This window comes from Corvus cornix, chromosome Z, assembly GCF_000738735.6.
Source record: "Corvus cornix cornix isolate S_Up_H32 chromosome Z, ASM73873v5, whole genome shotgun sequence".
Classification (NCBI taxonomy): Eukaryota; Metazoa; Chordata; class Aves; order Passeriformes; family Corvidae; genus Corvus; species Corvus cornix.
The window spans coordinates 43657352-43670034 of record NC_046357.1 but is presented as its reverse complement, the minus strand read 5'-3'; positions in this window follow the sequence as shown (position 1 = coordinate 43670034).

Sequence of the window (12683 nt, the reverse complement as noted above, 5' to 3'; positions counted from 1 at the left end):
GAGACCCTAAAGCTCATAACCATTCTCAGAATAATCCTCTGGGGACCAGACCACAAACTTCAGACAAAACCATTTCCTCCAAACTTATCCTAAAATGGCTGCATTTTTTTCTGGAGTGACTGTCTCTGACCAGTGTTTGAACACAAGAGGATGGTACAAGAGGTAGTTCCCAGACTTTGTTGCCTGCATGATGTCCAGGTTCACAGCAGTAATGAAGAGTTATTTTCTTTCAGACCCTGTACATTGTAAATCTCAAAATAGTAAGATATCACTGTCTGATCCTGTTCCTGTTCCTATTAGCAGAACTTTCACTACTTTTCACAGTGACAGCAAAATCTGCCTGGAAATATTTCAGATACACCTGGACATGCAGGATTTACTGCTAAGTTAAGTACATCTTACACTTTCTACATGTAAAGCATTTCCTCTTCCTGGCAGCAGGTTTGACCATTTTCCCAAGGACAACACTAGCATGTTCGCTATTATTTCACGATGAAATAGCGTTAAACATTTGTGTGTCCATGTGTGTATACATGTGTGTACATGCATGTAGCCAGGCTTTTGTTCTGAGCAACAACAAAGAAAAGATATATATGACAATAAGACATTGAGACACAGGTCTTCTGCCTTGTTAAAGTATTTTATCTATGTTCATGAGATTGTTTTAGTTTCATATAAGGTTTCTTTCATGAAAAATCTATTGCTATATTATAGTTATATATCCAGACTTTCAATACCACAACACAGGAACTACAAGGCAATCTGCACAACCTCTCCCAAGAGAGGTTATGCCCCATATGGAACCCCTTGAATACTTACACACTGGGGTCAGCAGTTGCGCTTAATATCTGTGAGAAATTCTACAATGATGTTTAAGGTCATATGTATTTTCATGCTTAGAAGCTAATTCTGTTATCAGATTTCTAAGAAATAAATAAAGACTTCATCCAGGCTCCTTCACTGTCAGAAAACAAGTTATTGTCTATTATTTGACAGCACGGAAAGACGACCCCTGTCATAGATGCTGGAAATAACGAAAATATTCTCTTGAAAGGAAGAGTGGCTGTGGGATTGTCCATCCAGTCAGAAGAGTCTTTAAACATTTTTAGTAATGAATACCAAGGCTGTCCAAAGCTCAGTGCTGCAAAATAGGAATTAAGTAGCAACAGCAAGGAGTGTGTGATCCTCCCATGGCTGCACACATCTGTGGCAGAGCCAGAGGAGCAGTCTGATAAATCAGAACTATAGCAGGGATATTGCAGGTATGCTGTGGCATTGCCCAGCTTCTTGCTCATCCCTCCAAAATCATAGAATTATAGAAGGGTTTGGGTTAGATGGGTCATTAAAGATCATCTAGTTCTAACTTGCCTCAACATGGGCAAGGACACCTTGCACTGGATCAGGTTGTTCAATGCCCCATCAGCCAGTTCTTGAACACTTCAGGGGATCCACAAACTCTCTGAGCAACCTGTGCCAGTGCCTCAAGACCCTCACAGTAAAGAATTTCTTCCTGGTATCTAATCTAAACCCACCTTCTTTCAGTTTAAAGCCATTGCCCCGTATGCTCTCACTACATGCCCTTGTCAAAAGTCCCTCACCAGCTCTCTTGTAGGCTCCATTTATATACTGGAAGGTGCTATTTGGTCTCCCTGAAGCCTTCTCATCTCCAGGCTGAACAAACCCCATGCTCTCAGCTGTCTTCATAGGAGAGGTGCTCCAGCCATCACCTTTACAGCCCTCCTCTGGACTCACTCCAGCAGGCCCATGTCCTTCCTGTGCTGGGACCCCACAGCTGGGTGCAGCACTGCAGGTGGGGTCTCGCCAGAGAAGAGCAGAGGGGCAGAATCCCCTCCCTCCCCTGCTGCCCACGCTGCTTTGGATGCAGCCCAGGACACGTTTGGCTTTCTGGGCTGTGGGTGGGTGCTCATGGCTGAATCATGTTGAATTTTTCACCCAGTGATACCCCCAACTCCTTCTCTTCAGGGCTGCTCTCAATCCAACAAGAGCTTGAAGTGGGGGTAGGCTCAGCCCTCTCAGGCTTTTCCACCTAGACTTCTGCCTAGCAAAGGAAAGTTATGAAATAATAATCAGTGAGAAAATGAAATATCTTGTATTATGCCTCCAGCCACACCCATCAAACAATACAGGAAAACTAGAGATACTGCTAAGAACACTGACTCAGGTTTATTCCAGTGTAACTTTACGAGCAACAGAGGCAGAGCTGCAGCAGCTGAAACTAACTTACTATGTCCAAAATTCAGAACTAATACTGTGTACAAAGTGTCCTACTACACAGATCCCTCAGTTGGAGCTCATGTCCTTACCTTATAAAAGAACAAATATATCTCACAGGTAGAGTGAAGGCCAAAAATATTAATGCTAATTAAAATGGCACTCAAAGCAGACTATTACTTCATTGCTCAGGCTGAAATGCCTACTCAACAGCAGCTCCACCTCGCTGGGAGGAGCACTGACCCATGCTCCTCTGGGAGGAGCAAAACTAAACTGATGATTCTGCTTTGTCTCTTTATTGGATAGTGCCAATGTAGGTTTTCACATGCTCACTTTGGACCCAAGCAAGACCTTAGTTTTTCCTACAGCTGAATCTGTCATCAAAATTATCAAAACATCTTCTCAAATTTCAGATGAATTCTGCCTGTGGTTGTGATCTGGCCCAGGTTCATGTGAAACAGCCATTTCTATCTGGCTCTCCAGAACATGCTCGTGATGGAGACCTTGTCAGTATGCTCCATCGCTGGTCCCAGTAGCCAGAGGGCAGCGCCACAGAAAGGAAGGATAACTCACTCGTGACCTCACCAGTTTCTGTCTGGTATTCCTGTTCTATGTGTGCTGCAGAAGAGACAACAGATGGGCAGAAAAGGGGAGAGGCTTTAGTGCAATGCAACAAGCACACATCTGACAATGCTAGGGTTCTGGACTGCTGTTCTTAAAAGTAATTTTGTGTTTTTCACAGTCAGCACCGAGACAGTACATAACCATTCAGAGCAAAGCAGGCTGAGACTTTTACTGACTGCTCTTACTTTACCTTGGGTGAGAAAAACAGCACTGGTCCTGCTGCCCAGACCCAGTGCTCCCACCATACTTCTAGTCTCACAGTCTCTTGGTACAGGATAACAGCATCCTTAAGAGAAAGCAAAAGTTTTCTGTTTTTTAAGCTTTTCTATTGGGTTAACACATGATTTCCCCACAAATCCTCATGAAATTTAGATCTGTATACAGGGATGACAATGCTGCTCTCCTTTTGAGGGCTTTCCTCCACCCCAAAGCAAAATCTCTCAGGTGTGGCTCAGAACAACCTCTGACTTGTCTAATTCTCCCCTCCTGCCCTGTATGAGGCACTTTCCTACTTTGCCAGCAGTGGTCACAGCCAGATTGCCTGGATTCGCCCACTTATCAGTAAATCTCCTGTTATCAGGGTCAAAAATCTTTTGCTTTTTAACAAAAATATTCCAACAACATTGCTTTTGGAAACTTTTATTCCCTGGCTTCCCTTTAAGATTATCCTGCCTCAGGTAATTCATCATTCCAGAACCGTTCTTACCCCACTGAACCTGACACGGTTTTCCCAAAAGCCGGACAGATCCCTGAGCTCAGGAAGGATGTACAGTTCACGGAAAGGAAGAGATGCTGTATGTCCGGAGTCTGAAGTCCCGGGTGAATGTCAGCAGTGGCGAGTTTGATATGATTTGGGTAAATGCTTTATCTACTCTCTGATCCCAGGGCTCAGTTCATGTTCAGCCCAGAAGATGTTTTTGCTGCACAAAACCATTATTGTGTAAAAAGCAGAATTGTCTTTCCTCATGCATCTTGGCTAGAAAAGAATTAAACATAGTAAGAAGCATCAACTTGTTTTGGAAATTAAACGTCATGGTGAAGAACTACGGCATACCTAAAAAGTGTCACAGGATACTAACTTCATCTTTATTTCTTGGCACCACAGGTTTTTGGAATGGGGGGATGGGTTAATTTTTTTTTCCCTTTCCTCCCTTTCCCCCCATTTTTGTTGTTGTTGTTAATTTTGTCATGGATGGAGCTTTAAAAAATCCATTGTGATGGCAAGAAAATCCTGGTTTTGGCAAACCCAATGGCTTGACAGGGCAACACACACGTGACCCAATTTTACAGACAGCTTTGTGTCTCATGTTTAATGGCTTGCAAATGAGTGCACATGAAGAAAAACAGAAGCCAGTGGAGTATGAGTAATCCAGCCGGGAATGCGCTTTGTTACGGGGATGCAGAGAATGCCTGCTCACAGCATGTATCACCCATGGCTGCAGCCAACAGCGAGGGACTCCCCTGCAGAGGGAGGACGAAAGCTGCTTGTCACATGGGGCCCAGTGGAGGACTCACTGGTTTTGTTGGACAGAAATCAGAGCAAGGAACACAGGGAACACAACTTTCCTCTCATCTCCTGTGCATCTTCTTGACATGCATCTTATGGGCTTTTTGGATTTTTTTTTTTTCCCTGGAGGATTTTGAGTTGCTTTTTCCCCCCTTGAGGACTTAGAAGGTTTTTTCAAAGTTTACTGAAACAGCATTTCACCCATTCTGGTTCGTCCACCCTGAAGCTTAGGAGTTGTCTCTAATATGGAGGCTAACCTTCATATTAGAGTGAGGGTTCAGTCTGTGAGAAATTTGAGCTCTGATTAATGCAGGATAAAACAGATGAATCTGAGATCTTGCATATATGTGGGCTTTGGTATGTGTTTAATTTTTTCAAGCTCCCAGCTTTCATGTCTAGGTGTAGGCTGAGAAATATGTCCTCCCAAATTTTCTTACCTGTACAGTACAACACCTGCCTTATTAAAAAAAAAAAAACAACTTTGAAAACCAGGTGTATGTATTGATTTTTTAATTTAGATTTTCTAGATGTTACTAGACTGTGGGAGAAATAGCAAAAACCTTAGACTGGTGTTCTGTTTTTCTGAAGTCATTATAATGCAAAAAATTCCAATAATATCCTGGGGGCTGTTTCCAGAGAGAGCCTATGCAATAGTTTAAACTTCCTGTCCTCCTATGCTTTGAGACACAGATAAGAGCTTGTATTTCCGTAAAGCATGAAGATGTTAAAGAAGGAAATCTGCCACAGCATTGGTCTCTGTTTTAAACTTGTCATTCATTGGCAATGCTTGGGTGTCTAACCAGCATTCACTTCCAAGTACATTTCTGATAAGGAGAAATGGGGTACACAGTGGGGTGTTTTTCCCAGCATTTGTTTAAAATCCTTTTACATACATTGTTTATGTTAATTTAACTCAGATTTTCAGAATGTTGGACTGCTTATTCAAAGGCTCTGGCAGGAAAAAGGTGGTAAGTGGTCTGCGACGAGAATTTGAGGATTGATGTCCAAAAGGCTCTTTTGTCATATTTTAGGCTTGAGATTCTCAGCTGCCTTGACACTAAAGCTATATTGTGAAAGTTATGTCTTGGTTTAAGACTGTGACAAATGAAAGTCCCAAGTGTCACCAGCATCACACCTAAAGGCCATTTAATTAACATAAAAGCTCCTTCAGCACTTGTCTTTCAGTGTTCTTACATATTGCATTAATGCTGGGCTAGCTAATTTACAGCTAGGATCAGACATCAAAATAAAATGTTAAACTGGAGTTAGAAGCAGAGAACACATAATTAGGCAGAATTAAGGAATAGTGTGGGAGCTGGTCTCCTTACTACTTTTAATCCATAAATATTTGGGGAATATTATGATATTAAATATATTCCTCTTCCAATCTGCCTTAGGTGTGCTTCTCAGCAAAGCCCAGGATCCTCTCTGCCTGGGCCACCAACACCAGGAAAGAGTTGGGAAGAGCCATAGGACTACTGGAAAGGTGTTGGGTGCTCACGGTTAGGCTTCAGAGTAGGAAAATGCAGCCAGAAGGAAGCACTGCCCAAGTTCAAACACTGCCCATGAGCTGCTTGACCTTGACTCTTTGTGTTTTCTGATTTTGGGTTTTTTGTAGCCTTTCACTCACTTTTCCTAACAGAGTATCACCAATAATCTAGGACAAAGCCTCACCCACACCGCCAACCTAAAAGATCAAAATATGCAACAAGCCACACAAGATCCTAACTTAGGCTACTGTACTATTCTTAGACTTTTCTTTTCCTTCTATGTTTTTCTCCCACCCTGAACTTCAACCTTAATCACAGCCCTTGTTTTAGCAACAGTTTTATGTTTGATCTGGTGACCTCTGTGAAACCCAAGCCTCAAAATCATCCTGTGTTGAGGATTTTTAGAAACTGAGACTCTAGTTCAGAGACACTAAAGCAGAAATCAACTCTTCGTCAATGGTTTCTTCCTTCAAATACCACAACACTGCTAATTCCAACACTAGGAATACTCTAACCATGAACTTTATGTCATAGATGTGAATGAACCTCAGAGTAAAATATCTTGGGCATAATGGTGATACTAACTTCTAGTGACCTTTTCTTAAATTTCTTCCAGTTATCTACCTAAACCAACACCTGACACCTGACACTTGTCCAAGTCATACAACAGACATGAAATCCAGAATTAAAACTAATTTTTGGAGCATGTAGACTAAACAAGATAGTTCTAAAGTATCTTGTAGCCAGTAGTTCTAAACAAGATTATCTGGCAATTCCAAATGCCTTCTTTGCTTTAACTTTTTTGAGTCCTTTTCTTGACATCAATCTCATTATAAACATGAAAGAAAAAAAGACTACCTGGGCAATTTTCTAAACATGTCTGTCTCCTCAGTTAATCAAGTTTTTGAACTCTTAATAATTCTAAATATAACCCTGCAGACATAGCTTACAGACCACTAAAAATGGAATTTTTTAAAAATAAAAGCATCCCTGCAAATGATGCCTATTTCTTTTTGGCTCCCTTTGGAAACTTGTCCTGAACGTCTTCATCAGAGGTGACCACTCAGTTCTAGCTGCCTAAATCACATTAAGATGCTTGGTCATTGTACTATAACACCACCAGTTTTTTGAACCAGAAAATACGGACCCAGGCTGACGGCAGCTCACAGCACAGCTGATCCTTCCTGAATTTCCCAATTTCACCATACCTCTAGTTTTTCTTCATCTCCCTGACTCCTAAAAGTAGCTCCAGAAACGTGTTACAATATCAAGCTCAAAATGTCAATGTATTCCAACCTGCTTTCAGGTCCTTCCTTTCCCCGTATCCCAGCCATATTCTCCATACTAATCCCTCACCGGAGTTACAACTAGTTTTGTTCTTAATGCTGTGTCTCTGATGCCTGTGAAACTATGATTTTACCATTCCCAGTTTGCACAAAGGAAAGGAAAAATTAGGATGCCTGTGAACATTACCTATTGTTTCTTTGCCTCCTTGAAACCCTAATGCTGATCCTAAATTCTACCCTGATAATAGCTGTAGTCTGACATTGCCCCTAAACGTAATACATGTCTGTTTCTCTAAGAAATATGACTACCAGGTTAATCTCATAATTAATATTGTAACATCTGAGAGCCCCATAGTTAAAAGAGCTCAGCAGTGTATTTTTGGTCAATTGTTTAGTGTAGGAATCGATTGTTTTCCCACATTTCTCTCATTCACTGCCTCTCTTTTCATGCAGCTGGGGGTCTGTGTGAGATAATATTGCTTATGTTACCATGCAAAACACTAATGTAAACCATGATACTCTTGGTGGGTGCTTCCTTACAGTACAGGAACTTGCACAACAGGAAAGAGAATAGAGAATGTTGTGGCATCCTATTCATCCAGGTAGAACAAAAGGAAAGCTGTGCTGCACTTTAAGAAGGCCCTCTAGTAGGAAATGCAGAATCATAAATTGCCCTTAGGTGGATACCACCAGGGAGAGAGATCTGGAGTGGTCCAATGTTACAGCGGGGATTACTGTAACACGCATATATCAAACCAGGAGTCCCGTGGAAAAGAAGTACATATGGACAGATTTGTGGTAGATGTTTCAGAGATGTTTTTTTCTCCAGACGCATGGCCGGGGCTCTGCTCAGGAACTTCATAGTCACGGGACCCGGGGGTCCTTGGCCACACCGGGGAACACAAACCAACCAATGGGGAACGAGGCTGACCAGGGGCAGGGAAACCCCGTGCCTCCCCCCCAGGGCCCCTCTCCCAGGGCTCCATGGCAGGGGGGGAGACCCCAACAGTCCAGCACTGACTTCTGGCTTGCTAGTTCCCATAGTCATGGGAACCCATGACTCTGAGAACAAAGAGTTTGGCATATGGTCTTATCATGATTAAACAGGTCACAACTCAAAAGGATTGGAACTACACAAGACATGTTATTTCTATAATGCATGTGATAACTTAAAATGACAAAAATTGAGGTGTTAAATATATTTTTAAACTCATCATAGATTAAAAAAAGGCCTTCTCTTCTCAAATTTTCAACAAAACACTTAAAAGGATATGGCAATGAACTTTATTAATTGACCTTTACAGTCCCTGGCAAGAGAAAGATGGGAAATAGTTAAAAATTTGAGATCAGAAGGATTGACTTTGGAAAGATTGTTCCAGTAAGACATTTCTCTAAAGTGTTAAAATATTTTGTCTGATCCCATCCACCTACTTGTAGTACCCACCTAAAGCTTTTGTGAATTTCACACAGGGCCTTTCATGGAGAAAAAGTGAATAAATGCTTGTGATGGATGCTAAAAAAAGGTGGTCTTCCAGCGTTTCACATCAGGCACCAGAGAGATGACGCAGACCAGTCACAGGAAATCTCTTTCGAATGTTCTTTCCCCAAGGACAGAAGAAAAATTGCTTCCTTTTCCTATGCCCTTGTCATCCAGAGGTCAGGGAGAAAGTCTAATGAAAGGAAAGCACCCCTGGTTTGCTTGCACTTCGCTTGGTCATGTTTGGATTTGGGCTATGCAGTATGTCTTCTCTAAGGTCAATGCTAGAAAGTTCTCTGTATTGTCTGGACTATAACACAAACTTTTGCTTAGACAGACGGCTCATTGTGAAGAGTAATTTACAGAATATTTATACAGTTTCACTTACTTCATCAGTGAGCTACAGTTCACTGACCGTTCTTAGCCACAGTAAAAAGGTTATGATATTGCCTTATGGGTGTTTAAAAGTGTAACATTTTAATGGCAATATTGCTCAAAGAAGAGTTTCAACCATGACTGATTTTTTTTTTTTTTTTTTTTTTTTTTTAATTCTTTGGAGGTTCTCTTGTAAATCAAGTTCAGGGAAAAGGACTGTTTGAATTCTTCATTTTGAAAAGATAAGCTGAAACTGAAAGAAGAATTTACCAAATCTATAATGTTTTGAGAACAGATACATAGGAAATTTCATTCTGTATCAGAATGAAGGATTTCCTGTTACGAGCCTCTACATAGGCTTGTTTGGTAGAGTGAAAAAACCTCCTCTGGTTCATTCATTAATGTGGGGAAGAGCAGATCTTGTCTTTCTGTGATGAAAATAACAGCCATCAGTGTAAGAGTGTTTTCCTATTTCCATAGCATGTAGGAAAATCTGCCTCCATTCTGGGTAGGACTGTTAATAAAAAATATTGCTATTCCATGCTTCTGTGAAATGGACATTCAGGCTTCCTGCACAAAGCACCCCATTGCATATGTTCAGCAGACATCTTCCCTCTAGGTTGGCAGTGGGTCTGCTGCAAGCACAACATTCTGCATTTGCTCTCATATCTATCGAGCCAGTCTTGGTGCCCATCTCTGAAGGGTTTTGTTGGGGAAGATGAAACAGAAAAGCATTGTAAATATGATTGCCTGACAAAAGATTTTGGGAATATGAAAACTACAGGCAACATCGAAATGAAAGCCACTTTTGAAATACCAGGTCTTAGTTACTGAACAACTAGAAAACAATGGTATGGCCACTGAAGGTAATCCCCTCTTGATTGAACAATACCCTCTGCTAGCAGGCAGGTCCAAGGGTCAGAGCAGACCCTACTAGCTCAGCAGAAGGGGTCCAAAGAGTAGTTTTTAGAAGTTAAGATGTAACACTCTATGGTAATATAAGAACTCTTATAGGCTGTATGTAAATGCTATAGGATTTGTATCTTGTATTAGATTGGTTAGTGACAATTAGAATATTCAGTACAGAAGATGATTTATTGTATTGTAACCAGGACTTCAGACACTTCATTCCTTTCCTTCCTTACTTCCACTCTTGCTCTTACACCCTCTCTCTCTCTCTCACCTGCTTACTCTCTTGGGCCTGCTCAGAGCTGAGTCCGGCAGCTCTGAGCAGTGCCCCTATACCCACGCCTCTTACAATAAACCGACTGTGTCCCAAGACCTGCCTCCCCGTCTCCGTCCCGACCGAACCCGCTAGAAACCTACAGGGTTTCAATGGCAGACAGAGACAGAAGCACCTTTGTGTTTTTGGACTTCATTCTTTACCTCAGTTTATCAAAGTCTAAGCTGTTCTTTGGGAAATTTTTTTCCTTCCTCTACTGGTCACATCAACAGGGTGATATCACTGTGCCTACTCAGCCATTTCAGGTAGATGAGGAGAGAAGGCAAGATTGCTCTGAGGCACAGTGCTTCTTTTGAACGCCTCAGTGCATCAGCTCCTGAGCAACAGCCCTGCTGTTTCTAGTTCAGCTGATCAGATATCCCAGAGACTGGATTTTGAATAATTCTGGTGTTTGGGTCAATTGTAATATAAAATATTTATTGAAGCCTTATTTATCTTCTTCTGTGCTGTGTTTATACACATGTACTCCATGAAGCTTCAGATGCCCAGTTACACAAAAGGTTTATTTCAAAAGCTGTTGGATTTTCCTTCCTCCTTCCTTGTAACATTGTATTTGTTTTATGCTATTTGGTGCAGCCAATAGGTGCACCAGTACTACAAAAAGACACTGTTCTTTCAGCTTTGAAAGGAAATGTTGTCATTGACAGCCTAGAGATATACACAGAGAGATAGCACATTTGCTAAAACAAACATCCAGCAAACTTATATGTGGCTGTCATTTCAGTTAAGTACTTTATGAGTCAGACATCTGGTCCTCGCTGGGTGCCTCTGCATAAGCTCTTTGTTCAGGGGCACCAAGCGGTCTCAAGGCTGTTTGCAAAGACTGTGCAGAGCAAAGCCTTGTCTTCTCCGTCTGGGATGAGAAAAGCATGCACGAGCTGAGGTTCCATTCCTTAATATTGTACAATACAGCCCACAGGAGGTTTCTCTGACACAATCCATACATACCTTTCTTGTTTAGATTACTATCCTCTCCAAGTAATACCATGGGAAAAAAAGAACAGGAAAAGCCTACCGGTAAGGGTTTTATTCAGGAATGGAAGCTTTTTTCCTAACGATCCCCTGAGTAGATTTCATGTGAGTGACCTTCCAGTGTTTTCAAGACAGAAACTAACAATGAAAAGGACAACAGACGTACCCCTCCAAATTCACTGAAAGAACTGTTTTGATTCAAAACACTTAGGCTGCATTTATAAACCACTTACTGGGGCCTGATTTCCGTTGCTTTGATGTCAATCTGCTTAGTTTGAAACTCAATGTAAATCAAGTCTTCTTTCAACCCCAGGAAACAAGGGGAAGGTGCCAACAGTGAGAAGCTCTTTGTGGGCTTGTTGGGAAGAGCAGCTTCTAGACCAGGATGTGTAGAGAACTGGCCTTTGCAACTGCCCTCAGGCAAGCCTTAGCCTCATTATATTAAATGGCCTTTAACAACCAGAGGGCTGAACTAAGTACCAGGATGCTCTTGTCCAGGCTACAGGTGTTTCACTGGAGAATTGTGCACAGAGAAGGAACATGTTTGCCTTGGACAATTGCAATAAGCAGCTGTTCGGCATCCTGACTGTGAACTGTCCCATGGGATGTGAAACATGGAAGGAAAAGGGGTCAGCTGAGTGACACAAATTTCAGGGAAGACAGTGCATGGGGGACAGAGCTCCAAATTTTGGATAGAGAAGAGGTGTAGGTGAACACTAAACATGCTGAAAGATGGGTTAGACATCTTAGCTACATGTTGGCCTGGACTAACTTCTTCATGAATATTTCATGTCATCCTGAAATGATTACATGAAGGGGAAATTCATCTAGAATGGAGAGAAATCTGAACATTCCCAGTACCAAAGATGGCACCTAAATTTAGAAAACTCATGGTGTTTTAGGGATCTTGGTTTCATAACGGAACACAAAATCCCCTAATCTCAGGAAAGCAAACAATGGTGTGGGATCAGCAGTCCTTGAGAATACTCTGTCTCAGGCCAGCATGACAACCAGAAAGCATTGCAGGGAGGCCATACCTACCCAGATCATCTGATGTGCAGTCAGCCTGAGGGAAGACCATTTGTTTCTCCCACGCCGTATTCCATGCGTGGGAAATACAGCAGTGCTCTTTTCTCAAGTACCCATGTTTAAGCTGGGATATGTGCTTGCTATCACGACAGTATCATCCTATCATTAGAACATCTTCAGCAAACAGCTCCTCTGGTGGCTTGTAGATGAGAATGGAGATGAAAACCAAAGGAGTAATTTCGCTGCTTCTGTTTGCTTGAATGCATTCTTGCTGATTATGCCTTGAGTAGGGCATAAACCCTTTGTGTCTCCATGTCCACAGAGGCAGAAGAAAAGCTAACTGTGTCACATTTTTTTGCTGTTAGGCTCTTGCTGATGGCATGGAAGTACTCAAAATTTTACATTTTAATGACCATGCTCAGACCCTAACCCCCCTGACTGTAATGTT